The sequence below is a fragment of the Bos indicus x Bos taurus genome, chromosome 7 (assembly GCF_003369695.1).
Source record: "Bos indicus x Bos taurus breed Angus x Brahman F1 hybrid chromosome 7, Bos_hybrid_MaternalHap_v2.0, whole genome shotgun sequence".
Classification (NCBI taxonomy): domain Eukaryota; kingdom Metazoa; phylum Chordata; class Mammalia; order Artiodactyla; family Bovidae; genus Bos; species Bos indicus x Bos taurus.
In genome coordinates, this window is record NC_040082.1 from 83,629,505 (window position 1) to 83,644,050 (window position 14,546).

Sequence of the window (14,546 nt, forward strand, 5' to 3'; positions counted from 1 at the left end):
CACCTCTGGGGGCTCCTGCCAGGTGGGGTGAGCCAGAGGAAGCAGGGCTTCTCCTTGTAGGGGATGCACCTACCTACCTGGCAGCCTGGAGGTCACAGGACTCTGTGCCTCTCAGCTAGTCAGAGGCGAAAGCAGGCAATCCCAGAGCAAAGAAGGCAACAGAGAGAGCTGGAGTAAACAGTCCTCAGCTCTCACATCCCTTTTGCCTAAAAGGTGTTGTAATGACTCTATCAGTTTCCAGTGCTAGAAAAGAAATGTTGGGGTGTGGATTATGGCTATAAAGTAGGAAGTGATCTCTATCAGTGAGAACATGTATATGTTTTTGTAGTTAATCACTACACAAAAGCGGCTAAAGTTGATGGCAGAAAAGAATATTCATTTAAAACACTAATTTTGGGGGCTGAAGGATGTCTTAGAGGAATATAAGCTTCATATTCACAACAGAGCAAAAGCTATTTTTTAAGGTGGGGACCTAGAATGAAGGAAAGATGGATAGGGAACCCTCTGTCCACCAAGATGGTCTAATTGCTGGAGATGGTGGTCCAGGCCTGTGGCTCCTACCTTACTCTGTCAAAGCTACACCCAACTGAGCAGAAGAAAAAAATTCCTGGAAGCCATCACCCTAGGAGGGAGAGGCCTCATCAGTATATTCTACTTCTGATTTCTATTCTTTTGGCCCAAAGAGGCTTTGCTTTCCTCCATATTTGGGCAGTATTATTCTCTGGCTAATGAGAGGCAGAGGGAAAAATAAATAACCTTTTCATAATATTCCTGCTCTGGTATTTTGCTCAAAACTCTCTGTTACCAAGGAAATGATGAAGATCCTTAATTAGGGGTTTTCAAATCAAAAGCATTACACTGATCAGAGTATCTATCTAGTAGTGTTCATATGATGAACCCATTTGAAAACAGAGTTCAGGGAGTCCTGACCAAGACCTCTGATCACATTAAATTCATGGAAACTGGCTATTTAGACAATAAGGAAATGGGTATCTTTTCATAAGACACACTCCATTTACTAAGCTTTTGCATATTCAATCACATCCTGAGTATGACTTTATTGCAAAAAATTAATTTTTATCTATGACTTAAAAGTCTTAACAAAAAGCTATTTAAGTTATATGTGACAGTTGAAGTCATTTGGTTATCATTGCATCTGTTTGTGTGCTCAGTCATGTCCAATTCTTTGCAACCCTAGACACTGCAGCCCACTAGGCTCCTTTGTGCATGGAATTTTCCAGGCAAGAATATTGGAGTGGGTTGCCATTTCCTCTTCCAAGGGAATCTTCCCGACCCAGGGATCGAACCCATGTTTCTTATGTCTCCGGCATTGGCAGGTGGCTTCTTCACCACTGAATCACACCCTTATATCTATTTTAAAATAGAATATGGTATTCTAACACTAAAAGTTTATTGTTACATTTTCTTGTTTTCCTGTATATAGGTTCACATTATATTTTACTTGTATAATATTGCTGGTAAACTTATACCAGAAATATACTAGAACCTAAACGGGGGTCACATTTTCTCATCAACCACATTCTGCCATTACAGTAAGCCAGATACCCCAGGAAGCTCTTTATCACCAGGGGCCTCCCTGGTGGCTCAGTGGTAAAGAATCTGCCTGCTGAAAGAGGAGAGGTGGGTTTGATCCCTGGTTAGGGAAGATCCCCTGGAGAAGGAAATGGCAACCCACTCCAGTATTCTTAGCTGGGAAATCCCATGGACAGAGGAGCCTGGTGAGCTACAGTCCATGGGGTCACAAAAGAGTCAGACACAACTTAGTGACTAAACGAAACAACAGGGGGATGCAGAATATGGAAGTGCGGAAGCCTTTCTCCCAGGAAGAGCAAAAGCAGTCTGTTAGCAAACTGATATGAAAGGTGGTAGGTTTTTAAAATAATGGATCAGGGTCTATGTGGGTGAAGCCAAAACGTGACAGCTTTACTGGCCGAGACTCAGGATGATTTGAAATGCAAATTTTCACATGGAAGCACCTGAAAGGAATCAAGGAAATTTAAGGCCCCTCGAATAGATGCATCCTTTCCTCCCCATGCCCTGTCACATCCCCAGCAGGCCTATCCCAGCTTCTCTTTTGGTTTCGCTTACTCCCTTTGGAGGTGCCCGCTGTTCTTACATCCTTCTCTCTCTTTTGTGACTCCCCAGGGTAACACTCAAAGCTCCCTCAGTCAGGTTTTCACTGTCTTTTTCTCTTCCCCTTGGATAACTCTCCCCTCCTTTTATCTACTTTGCCACCCTGGGAATGACAAAGGAAGATATCTCCCTTTCTGCATTCATGGGGCTGCAGTACAGGTTCTGAATTCTCTTTTCCTGCTCCTGATACATTTCCTGATATGTCCTCCATGGGACATGGTTGGGTGTCTGGACTATACTGCAGGTACCTTGAGGGTAAAATTATCCAGAGCTCACTGGGATTTGGGGACAAAGTTTTACGTGACTCAATCAGTTTTGTTTTCTGAATATTTTGCCAGTCCTGACCCTTGGAGTCTCCCTTCTTTCTTGCTAGTTTGCCCTCCTTTCAAAGCCAGGTCCAAGTCCAGCTGTCTCTTAGCAAGCCTGCGGCTGGGTATCTAGCTTCATTCCCTTTGCTCTGGGTCGGAGCTTCCTTGAAGAGCCATCTGACCATCTGCACAGGGACACTCGGGTCCTAGGTGATTTTGGGGAAGCTCATCTCCTTTCTCTCTCCATCCAGGCCTCCTCACATCTTCCATCTGCTCTTCACCGGCTCCATACCTGCGGGGCTAATTAGCACAGTCTTCCCTCCCAGCTGAGCTCGCTCAGGTTCCTCTTGTCTCCACTCTTCAAGGTCTGAGGTCTGAATTTCCCCCAGCCCCTTCATGAGCCCACTCTTAGGCAGGTACAACTTGCACCCGTGGCCCCTGGCTTCTCACTCCCTCCAGGATCCTTGCCCTCAGCCTTGGGCAGGACAGAGAGCGTGGCCTTCTGGCACTCTGCCCACCTACCGGGCAGGCAGCCCACGTGTCCTGCCTGGGGGCCATCTCCAGAGTGTTTTCCTGACTAGCCTTACGCACACTGGCCCAGATTTGCTTCTGGTCTCTTCCTCCGAGGCAATTCCCCGAAGCTTTTGGGAGAAAGGACGATTTGTGTGTTCGAGTGATGACACTTGCTCTGAATGCCTTGCTATCTGGCCACGTTCAGAGCAGAGGCATGGCATATCAGTCTTGGCCAGCCTGCTCCCCACCCAACATAATCAGCACACGGGCACCTTAAGACAGGGCTCTGTTCCTGGGCAACGTGTTTTGGATCTCAGAAAAATGGGCAGCCACAGGGGTGTTGGGGTCACATGAGGTTACACTGCTAAGAACACTGTCTTGCCACACGAGGTCCTTTATATGAGGCTGCCAAGCTGTGACTTTGTTTTCGGGTGTGGATTCTATAATTGACCAGCGTTTCCTCTTTGCATTGGCTACTGGAAAGCTTAGTGCCAAACATGAGGGTTGCCTGGGGCATACCATGAATTTGAATGAATTTTCTCAATAACCTTACTCATCAGTCCATTTTATGTCTTTATCTTTGTTTTTCCTGTTTCCTCCCATCTACCTCTCATTTATATTCCCTGCTAGCCACTTTAAACCCTTCCTGAATCAAGGTGGGACAGGTATAAACAAATATACAGAATGAGGTAATTTTACAGCAACTTGAAAGAGTCTCTTTTACACAGTTGGTGGGAAGATGAATTTCTGGACAGCAATAGCTATTAAATGTTATAATGTACATATTCATGAAACAGAAATACCTATTCCAGAAATTCATCCTTCAGACACACACAAGTGTGCAATATTTATTTGACTGTAGCACTGTTTGTAATAGATAAAAAGGAAATAAAGTAAATGCTCAGTAATGGTGAAATATGAATACGTCATGCTGCTGTATACGATGGCACACCATGCAATTACTAAAAATGAGAGATGAGTTTACATGCTCAACCCATTAAAGGATGTCTTTAATGTATTAAGTGGAAACAAAAGCTACCTTGTGGCTAGAGGGAAGAGGAGGTTATATTTGTTATTTAAACTTTCTCCCAACCCCACCGCAAACAGAAAGAACACTAAGAAGGACTTGTTGGTGGCTGCCTGGTACAAACAGAGCCGCGATCCTCAGCACAGAGGCTTTCTCATATTCAGGGCAGTATTAGATAACAGGAATGAGGAAGCAACGCTAGAAGCTCAGGGAGCTCCATTCTCTGACTTGGCCCATGCTATGCAGTGAGGAGGGGTGAAGAGGAAAGGTGAGGGGGCTGGCCTCTGACAGAGACAAGCTCTGGCAGCTGAGGATTGTCTGTTGGGAATCTGGGTGTGAAGTGCGATGAGTTTTCTTTTTACCCTGCCTGCCAAACTGTCAGTAAAATCTACCTGTTTCCCAATACTTTTGCAGTTGGATTTGCTTTGGAAGGACTGTGATAAAGTGTTGTATCCAACCCAAAGGTCAGAGAGGGTCAGGGACAGAGACCGCCAAGAGTGACCGTCTAGGTCATCAGCAGATAACTAGGTCCCATGTGCAATGAGTCCTGCACATACAGGGAACTATAGGGCGGGCAGGGAGGAGCGGGGGATGCAGAACGTCAAACCAGCCTTCTGCAAAAGCAGCGGTCTGACTTACTAAATACTGAGGTTAGTTTTCATACCCAGGATGACAAATAGCAATTTAGGAAAAAACTGTGAAAGAATCAGTTTTGTGACTGTGCCAGAGTAGCCATGGTTATTTACATGACAGGTACACAGAATGTTGACTCTGTGTTGGCCGAGTGACCCCTTCATTGAAAACGCCCTTCACTGCCCGCTTCACGTCTGTGCACCTCAGCCCCCTGCCCTCACACAGAGCTGCCCTGTCTGACTGATGTTGGTATGCGGCTCTGTCACTTCTTCCACATCCTGTGTGACCAACCCAGTGAGAAGGTTCTAGAGATGAAGCCGGCCCCATGGGTGGGCTCCCCAACCCCTGGAATGTCATGCGAACTATTGTGTGCGGACAACTTTGTAGCAGGGGGTCATGCTCTGATTCAAGTATCAATGGGCTGATCCGCTAAGGACCTCTGATTTAGAAGTCTGATATGGAACTCCTCTTTAAAAAAAAGAAAAGTCTGATGTTTCTAAGGCCTGATGCCCAGCTTGGCATACAGTTGGGCCTGCAGCTCACATGGAGGTGTTTAATATTATGTTCCTTATTTTCTAGATGAGGAAAATGAAGTCCTATGTGCAGATCCACGTTTGCAAGACTCTAAAGCCTCGATGTCCTGTGCACTTGATAAATATTGAACGAATGCGGAATGAGTAATGGTGGTGGTTACGAATGCTTCCATCATGAAGGTAAGGAAGCTGACATCTATCAGCATGGGGCATGGGAAGTTGAGTCAAAAACTCAGGTTACCTATCTTCCATTTAGTGGACCTTTCCATATACAGGTCTTTGTTTGAAATAGTTTTTATTCCTTATTAGACATGAGTGTGGAACCTTACATCCAACTCATGTTACCTGTCTCTGAATTCAGGACTCAGGCATGTGTATGATAATCTTGTTTATCATTAGATCAAATTTCATACCGATAGGCACTTTGTCAAAAAGTCTGGTACCACTGTCCAAACATCAAGAAACAAGGTGCCTTCTCTTGTTGGGGGGTCCCAAACCCAAACATCTAAAGGGATTAGTAGATAAAGGAAGTGACTCAGGTGGGCTGGGTGAGCACTGGGGCACCCAGAAGGGAGCCGCATCTAACTCGAAGGGCACAGCTGCCCCCCTGGACTCACCGTATCACCCTCATGTGAGAATGTTGGCCCAGGATGGTCACATCTTTGGAATTTTAAGAGAAACCAGAAATGTAGATTAAATATGGAATTTCCTGAGTTTCAGATGTTGACAACTCATTCAAGTATTTTTTAAAAACAGAATATAGGCCAAGGAAAACACATCATCTATGGCTGGGTGGGCCTGTGAGCCACCAGTATGCAAACCTGGTTTTCATTTGGGAAACGTCTGGGACCCTGTTCTGATCCAGTCAGGCAGACTGAGGGTGTGGAGGGGAGTTCAGTTCTGCTGCTTGTTCAATTCTTTATTGAAAGGTTTGTCAGGGAAGTGGTTAAAAGCGAGGCTACAAGTTTTAGACCATCTGTGGGTGTGAAAGAAGCCATCCATGGCCCCAAATGGAAAATCAAGTTTTGTGTGACACCCTTAAGCTCCAGTCAAGCTCTCCACTGCAAAGCCTCATCCTAGGATGCACTGACACATGACTTCAGCACTCTTCAAGCTGGTAGTTAGCATGCAGCACTCTGCTGAATCTGCAGAAAAATCCACGACCCGCTGCAGGTCCTCTTGCATTGTGTGTGCTTCTGCAGGGAAGCAAATCAGCCTCCAGCATCGAACAGATGAGTCTTGCCAGGACTTCTCCAGTTAGTCACAGTCCAGTGAGGAAGACCAGCTTTTCGGAAGAATGGACCTTCTCCTTAAAGATGGGTCCCTACTACACTTTGTTCTCTTGTCAAGCCAGGCTGTGCAAAATGCCAAATAAATCTAGGCTTGTTCAGGGATCAACTATTCCAGCATTCGAGCACCTGGGGCCCTCAGCCTATTTTCCGGACAGCAAAGCCTCTGAAGGTCTGATGGAAGAAGCCATGCCAAAACATAACTAAGGAGATGAGATTTAGGAGAACTTTAAGCATTAGTTTCCATTAGGTCCCACTCCAGATCTAAGACTTGTATGTGGAGGAAACGTCCTTGAGCTGCCTTCTCTTCAAATACGTTAGTGAAATGGAAGCAGCATATTAATGTATTTTGCAAGGCTTTGGGAAGTAATACTGAACACAGTGTTCTCTTCATACCGAAGATGTTGTATACTGTGCGTGTTTAGTTTGGAGACAGACTTCTATTTGTGCACTCACAGAACCTCCCTCCCATCACACCAGCAATCTGAGAATTTTCCAACCTTTTTTCTTTGAACAACAACAAAAGAAAATATCATATCAGATACCTGAGCCAACAGTAACAGAGCACTAAAGTGTGGACAGTATCAAATATTATGTTTGGAGTGAAGCTTAGTTCTTCATGGGCTGCCAGGCAGGCTCGTTTTCATTTTACAAGGAGAGCACATGACTCGACTACTGTGGTATTTAGAATCCCTATCCTGGAGTATGCCCAAGGTTTTTCGTGAAATATCCAAGCCTGTTTCCAAACAGTACTTTCCATTAACACTTTGAAGTCAACTTGATAAATTGTGCCTAAGTTTGACGCTAACTCAGATTTTCCCATACCCAGTCCCAACCTGTTATAAGGAAATACCAATGATCATGAAATCTGATACCATTGTCCAAGCATCTGTATTTTGCAGGTTTAAAAATAATGGACCAAGATCAAATGCATATTTTAGTGTAAATCTCAAAGACAGAAACTGTTCAATCTCTCCTTTTCTATCCCACTTTTTCAAATCATAAATATGTAAGAGCATATATGTTAAAAAGAGGCCAAGAAGAATGGTTCTCCCAGGGAACAAACAAGACAGCAAAGGATCATGGGCTTTTCTCTCCTGCAAGCAACTCTGGTTCTTTAAATAAATAATCGAATTATTCCTTGGATTGCTTTCCCATCTCCAAATTCACAGGTTTTTGTTTCTTGCTCTGACAATTAAGGTAACGTTTGAAAGGGAAGTGAGTAAGGACGTGTATTTTCTCTGCATAAGAAGTCGAGATGCCCATATATACTTGAGTTAAAGACTGGATACAATTTGGAATTAGTTTTTGGTTTGGATTTTATTTTTAAGTCAAGCAAATAATGACAATTTGAACAGAATATATGTATAAACCCTTATATTAGTATTGAGATAAAATTCATACCCTGTACAATTCACCAATTTAAAGTGGGTTTCAGTATATTCACAGAGTACTGCAACCATTGCCATAATCAATTTTAGAACATTTTCATCACTCCCCAAAGAAATTCCACATCCATCGCTCTCCACTCCTCTCTGCCCCCAGTCCCTGGAAATCACTTACCTACTTTCTGTCTCTCTGGATTGCCTGTTGTGAACATTTTACATACATTGTATCAACAAAATGGAGCCTTCTGGTTTGGTTTGTTCTTTCCACTTGTCCTAAGGTTTCTAAGAGATCTATACATATGTTACACACACACAAGAGTAGTGTCTGAATGCCCCACAAGCACCTGGGCAGCACTGTCCTGCTGTTAACTGCCTCCCCTTTTTCAGAGACTTTGCATCACATCTCAATGCATTTAGGAAATCCAGCAGGTCCCGGGGTCTCTCACTGCAGATGTTCTCTTGCGAGTAGTCATCTTCTGGTCTGGTTCTTATAGCATCTCACACTCAGTGTGCACCATGCAACCTCAGTTGTTTCCCTCTCCAAACACAATACTCTTCTGTGTCCACTCATCTTTGGTAATGAAAAACTTTTGCCCACACAAACTTCAACACCTAGTCATTTTCCCTCATTCAAGTCGAATGTGTCCATCCCTGTGCTAGACGCCTCCACAGCCTCTCCTGCCTGCCTGCCTGCCTCTATGTCCTCGGGTTCACTCCCGGTCCCAGTCCCCCTCACAGCCACCCTCCTTGGCTCTCTGCCTGCAGTCATCTGCTCCAGTCTGCACCATGGCTGAGCCCTAGCCTGAATGAACTGCAGTGAATGGATCTAATTTTTTAAATGTATTCAGCTGAAGTATAGGTGATTTAAAATGTTGTGTTAGTTCCCAGTGTACAGCAAAGTGATTCATATACATACATACATATATATTTATGTATATATACACATACATACATATATAATACACATATATGTATGTGTAGACTCACATACATACACACACAAAGCTTTTTCATATTCTTTTTCATTATGGCTTATCACAGGATATTGAATATAGTTCTCTATGGAATATAGTAGGACCTTGTTGTTTATCCATTCCACATATAATGGTTTATATCTGCTAATCCCTATCCTTTGCCCTTCAGCCTCCTCCTTGGCAATACAAGGCTGTTCTCTATATCTGTGAGTCTATTTCTGTTTCATCAGATCAGATCAGATCAGATCAGTTGCTCAGTCGTGTCTGACTCTTTGCGACCCCATGAATCGCAGCACGCCAGGCCTCCCTGTCCAACACCAACTTCCGGAGTTCACTGAGACTCACGTCCATCAAGTCAGTGATGCCATCCAGCCATCTCATCCTCTGCCGTCCCCTTCTCCTCCTGCCCCCAATCCCTCCCAGCATCACAGTCTTTTCCAATGAGTCAACTCTTCACATAAGGTGGCCAAAGTACTGGAGTTTCAGCTTCAGCATCATTCCCTCCAAAGAAATCCCAGGGCTGATCTCCTTCAGAATGGACTGGTTGGATCTCCTTGCAGTCCAAGGGACTCTCAAGAGTCTTCTCCAACACCACAGTTCAAAAGCATCAATTCTTCGGCGCTCAACCTTCTTCACAGTCCAACTCTCACATCCATACATGACCACAGGAAAAACCATAGCCTTGACTAGACGGACCTTTATTGGCAAAGTAATGTCTCTGCTTTTGAATATGCTATCTAGGTTGGTCATAACTTTCCTTCCAGGAGTAAGCGTCCTTTAATCTCATGGCTGCAGTCATAGATAAGTTCACTTGTGTCATATTTTAGATCCCATATATAAGTGATACTATATGGTACTTGTCTTCCTCTTTCTTACTTTGTATGCTAATCTCTAGGTCCATCCATGTTGTTGCAAATGGCATCATACCATTCCTTTTTGTGGTTGAATAGTATTCCATTGTATATATGTACCACATCTTCTTTATCCATCTGTCAATGGACTTTTAGGTGTTTCTGTCTTGGCTATTGTGAGTAGTGCTGCTCTTGGCTTAGTATCTTTTTGAGTTATAGCTTTTGTCTGGGCATATGCTCAGGAGAGGGACTGCTGGATCATATGGAAACTCTACTTTTAGTTTTTTGAGGAACTTCCATACTTCTCCATGGGGGCTGCACCAATTTACATTCCCACCAACAGCGCAGGAGGGTTCCCTTTTCTTCACACCCTTTCCAGCATTTATTGCTTGTGGACTTTTTAATGACGGCCTGGATGGCTTTGTCTTAGGGGAAGAGAGGGGAGGAAGTACAGGAGAGCTGGTGGTTTTGCACAGACCTATGCTGCGCCTGGGGCAACAGTGAGGCAGGCTGTCCTCTCAGTGCTGGAGCGGAAGCTGCGTGTTTGGCAGCTTTTGCCTGGGCCCCATCTGAAGAGGCTCTGACATTATTTTCAGTCTCCAGGTGACTCTCACATGCAGTTCCGGGATCTTACAGACTGTCACAAAAGCCCGGTGTTAGTAGGACAAGCAAGGGCTCTTGGGGTAGAAGGCCTTGGTCTACCAGAGGTTAGCTGTGATACCTGGCGGCATGTTAACTCTCTGCTGTCAATGCGCTTACCTGCAACATGGGCCAAACACACCTTTTTCATGGAACTGCTCTGAGTATGAATGAAATCAGATGAAGTACACAGCTGAGTGCCGGGCACATAGAAGGTGCTCAGGAAGTGGGCAGTAGAGTAGGGAATGCATGCCTGGGTTCTGTGTTGTCCTTGTCACACGGCTCATATGGCTAGTGCCAACCAAGAACCACTGTATGTCTCCTACAAGGGCTCACGTCAGGGTGACTCCTTTGTTGAAAGGCAAAATGACAGCTGGCTGAGGGTACCATGGCTCTTAAACTGATCCTAGCACAGGTGCGGGGCCTGGTCCCAACACTGTGCATCGGTTTAGTGTTTTACAATGCAGGGGGTGCAGTCACGCAGGCAGTGTGGTGTGCGGAGAGCCACCGGGTTATGAGACAGGAGAACTCCGTGTGCTCTGTGACGGGAGGAAGCTTGCACATACAGTTCGGGTTGTTCCTAACACCCTATTCCGCAGCCAACTAAACGCAATCATCTTCTTTCTCCTCCCACGGGCTCACTGTATATACACATTAAACTGAGATACCTGGTAGCCATGGGCTCTTAAATACTTTGCAAGGCCTCATTAACAAGTCTTAACAGTGACAAAGCCTTCTCATGGAGCCGGCTGTGCACACCTCATTCTTCTCCCTGGGCAGGAGAAGCACTGGATGAAGAAAGCCATGGAGGAACCGCACAGCTAGACGGCACAGACACTGCCCAGCCGCTCCCACACGCCCCAGGGCAGGAGGTGGCTTTGGCTTCCCAAGAGAACTGCTCATTTTTCGGCAGTGAAGGCATAGATGATCCCTTCTGAAAAGCTGGCCTCGGGGTGAAAGGGAAGGCCTGGGCAAGAGATCTAGTGGGGCCGTGGCATCCCCCATTGCTGTCTGAGGACAGGAACTAGCCCTCTGCCTATGACTCAGCTTTCCTGTGAGTCTGTGAGACCACAGGGGGCTCGCTTCCTCGGCTGGGAATCGAGTATCACAAGCAGCAAAGGGACAGCTCAGAACTCTGACTGACAGCAGGGATCTAAAGACGGCAGGGTGAATTCTCTCATCTGGGAATCAGCAAAGGCTGGCTACGGGAGATGGGAGCAGAGTCAGAATGCAGACCTCGCAGGGAGCCACTTTGGACTAGAACGGCGGTTACTCGGGGCCCCAAACCTCCCTCACTGCCAATGTGTCTTATGATCTGGGATCCGTCCACTGAGGCTCCTGTGGCCGAGGAGCCAGACCCCTCAGCTTCCTTTCCAGCTGTGCCCCCTCTGTATGCCAGGCCCTTCACGGGTAGCAGACCAGAAGGTGCACAGGCTGTGAAGGGGTCGCTTAGAAGAGGCCCAAACCAAAGCACAGACCCTACCCAAAGGAAAGCACTGGAACTCTATGGTTCTTTGATCTTTTTCTTATCTTTTATCTCTATCCAGCTTCCTGTTTTTCAAATTTAATTAGTGTTGGCTATTTTTTCCAATCCTGAACATTAAAAAAAAAAATTAACCAGAAAATGTAGAAACTGCTCTCATAAAACCAAGAGAGAGAGAAGTTGTTAAAGTGAGGCTGAAGCAAGGTAAAACCTGTTTGTGATCTGCAGCTGACCCTGGATGGGACTGATGGGGGGTGGGGAGCAAGAGGATGTTATATAATGTTAGCGTGGGACCTTGCAATTGTAGGGGGATAGGAGGGAAGGCAGTGCCAGGATTTCTCAGGGCAAGGGGATGCTACTGGCCCCTGGACTATGACTCCCTGGGAAGGTAAAAGTGTTAGTCACTCAGCCATGTCCGACTCTTTCCAACCTCATGGACTGTAGCTGCCCAGGCTCCTCTGTTCATGGAATTATCCAGGCAAGAATACTGCAGTGGGTTGCCATTCCCTTTTCCAGGGGATCTTCCCAACCCAGGGATCAAACCTGGGTCTCTTGCATTGCAGGCAAATTCTTAACCATCTGAGCCACTAGGGAAGCCCCTATGTGTCACCCTTAAGGAAGGCAGTGGGTCTGGGATGAACCAGATGGACTGATGAGGGTCAGTGAAAGTGAAAAGTGAAAGTCACTCAGTCGTGTCTGACTCTTTGTGACCCCATGGACTATACAGTCCGTGGAATTCTCCAGGCCAGAATACTGTAGTAGGTAGCCCTTCCCTTCTCCAGGGGATCTTCCCAACCCAGGGACTGAACCCAGGTCTCCCATATTGCAGATGGATTCTTTACCATCTGAGCCACAAGGGAAGCTCAAGGGAAGCTACCCACTGGAGTGGGTAGCCTATCCCTTCTCCAGCAGATCTTCCAGACCCAGGAATCAAACTGGGGTCTCCTGCATTGCAGGTGGATTCTTTACCAACTGAACTATATCAGGGGTCAGAGGGTTGAGGAAAATTCCTGGTGATGCCCTATATTCAGAAAAGATATTCTAGGATAAACCAAGCTGGAGTAGAACTACTTGGGAAAGAAACTGGGCAGGAATACCTTCTACACCAGGACAGGGGGATGTGCAAAGGAGTAAGAAAAGTCAGGCAGAGGTTAGGTCTAGGCAATGGGCAGCACACTGGAGAGAAAGTGCAGGAAGCAAAGCCCAGCACATCTGGGGAAACCAGGAGGGAAACAGGCAGCTGCTCCAGGACCTGAGGGATCAATGCCAGGGCCCAGCCCAGGCCTCAAGTGAAAATAGAAGAAGCTGGAGGAAGCTCACAGGCCTCTGAGAGCCAGTTGTGCTTCTTAAATATTCTTGGGTCATGGGTCCCTTTTAGGATCTGAGGAAAACACTAGACCCACTTCCCAGGAAAATGCACTTATGCTCACATTATTCCACCTTCACGTCTGGAGATTCACAGGTCCCCATAGGCCAAGTCACATACCCATCCATGGCTATGAGCCCCAGGCCCTAAGGATGCTCCTAGACACCGAAAGAAGAGGAGTGATAACAGGAAATACTTGAAGGATTGTTTAATCCTTTAAGCCTCTGCCAGACTCAGTGGAATAATATGAGACCTGGCCTGAAACTGGCCCGAATAATCCACAATTTACAACTAGGATTAGTTAAGATACTTCACGTGATGGTGAGTACATGAATCCAGTGGAGAGGTGGGGACTGGAAGGGCAGGAGAGAAGTGTCAGAGGCAGCCTTGAAAAAGAGTGGAATAAAGAAAAATTGGGAAACCAGAGGTAGGGAGTATTTGGCAAGGAAACTACCCCTCATTCACCCCCAGGTGGTGGTGGGAGAAGTTAATTCAGAACAATGGTAAATGGCCCTGCATGATGGGGCTCTGCTTTTAGGAACCATTCTTGGCTTCTGTCGCATTTGCTTTATACTAAATCGTAACACATGGTATTTCTTTAAAAAAAAAAAAAATAGAGAATATTTACTTGCACCAGTGAGCCTATACTTATATTGCAATGATGTTCTTTTCTGAACAAGGCATTGTTACTTTTCCTCTAGTCATTTAATTAAACCACGTTATTTTTGAAAAACTGCATCTTGGAAGGGGGGGAAAGGGTTGTAGCTCTGTTTTCTGTTCGTAAATTCTGTGATGGGTTTAACTGGATGTTTTTGTATTAATACTAGAGCATTTCTTGTATGGATGAATTTTTGCTGGTGGCGAGGACGGTCTGGTTCAGAAAACACAGTGGTTTTTGACTCTTCCACATGCCTTTGCTCTGAGAGTCTGACCTTAGAAGCATTTTTCACACATGACTCTATTTGATCCATGGGTACAGAGCATGTAAGGGCACAGTGAGGGGGGCTGACTGTCCAAGGAAATTTAGCTTCTTACAAAAGAAAGAAATAGTTTAGATCATTAGCAGAACATGCCCCGAGTATGAGTCCATCACAAGCGTATCTAATGGCACTAGGATTTATAGAAATATGCCCACTGTTTAATGTTCCCATTAGGATGTGTACAGCACAACCCCAATGTATCCTAAGTAAAGGGCACAGAACTAGGAGTCAGAAGACCTGGTATCAGGCAGATTCAGAAATTAAATTGTAAGTTACACGACCTCAGCAAATTATTAACCATTTCACACAGACTCCAAGTGTTCTACCAGTAAATAAGACTAAACATGCCTGCAACCTCCCTACCCCCCAGCAGTATCAAATGTGACCAGTGAATGAAATATCAGAAAT

The 14,546-nt window shown here is 45.5% G+C and overlaps 1 protein-coding gene and 1 long non-coding RNA gene across 2 annotated transcripts in view; one reads left to right on the top strand and one right to left on the bottom strand.

Moving 5' to 3' along the window:
- Positions 1 to 14,546, bottom strand: part of MARCH3 (membrane associated ring-CH-type finger 3) — a 156,398-nt gene that overhangs the window by 103,018 nt on the left and 38,834 nt on the right. The gene's annotated exons all lie outside the window — the stretch shown is intronic.
- The window catches only part of LOC113895613, a 66,999-nt gene that overhangs the window by 3,853 nt on the left and 48,600 nt on the right, over positions 1 to 14,546 (top strand). Inside the window, exon 2 of the long non-coding RNA XR_003511889.1 lies at positions 5,215 to 5,348. This is a non-coding gene — a long non-coding RNA (uncharacterized LOC113895613). The remainder of the gene's footprint in view (positions 1 to 5,214; positions 5,349 to 14,546) is intronic.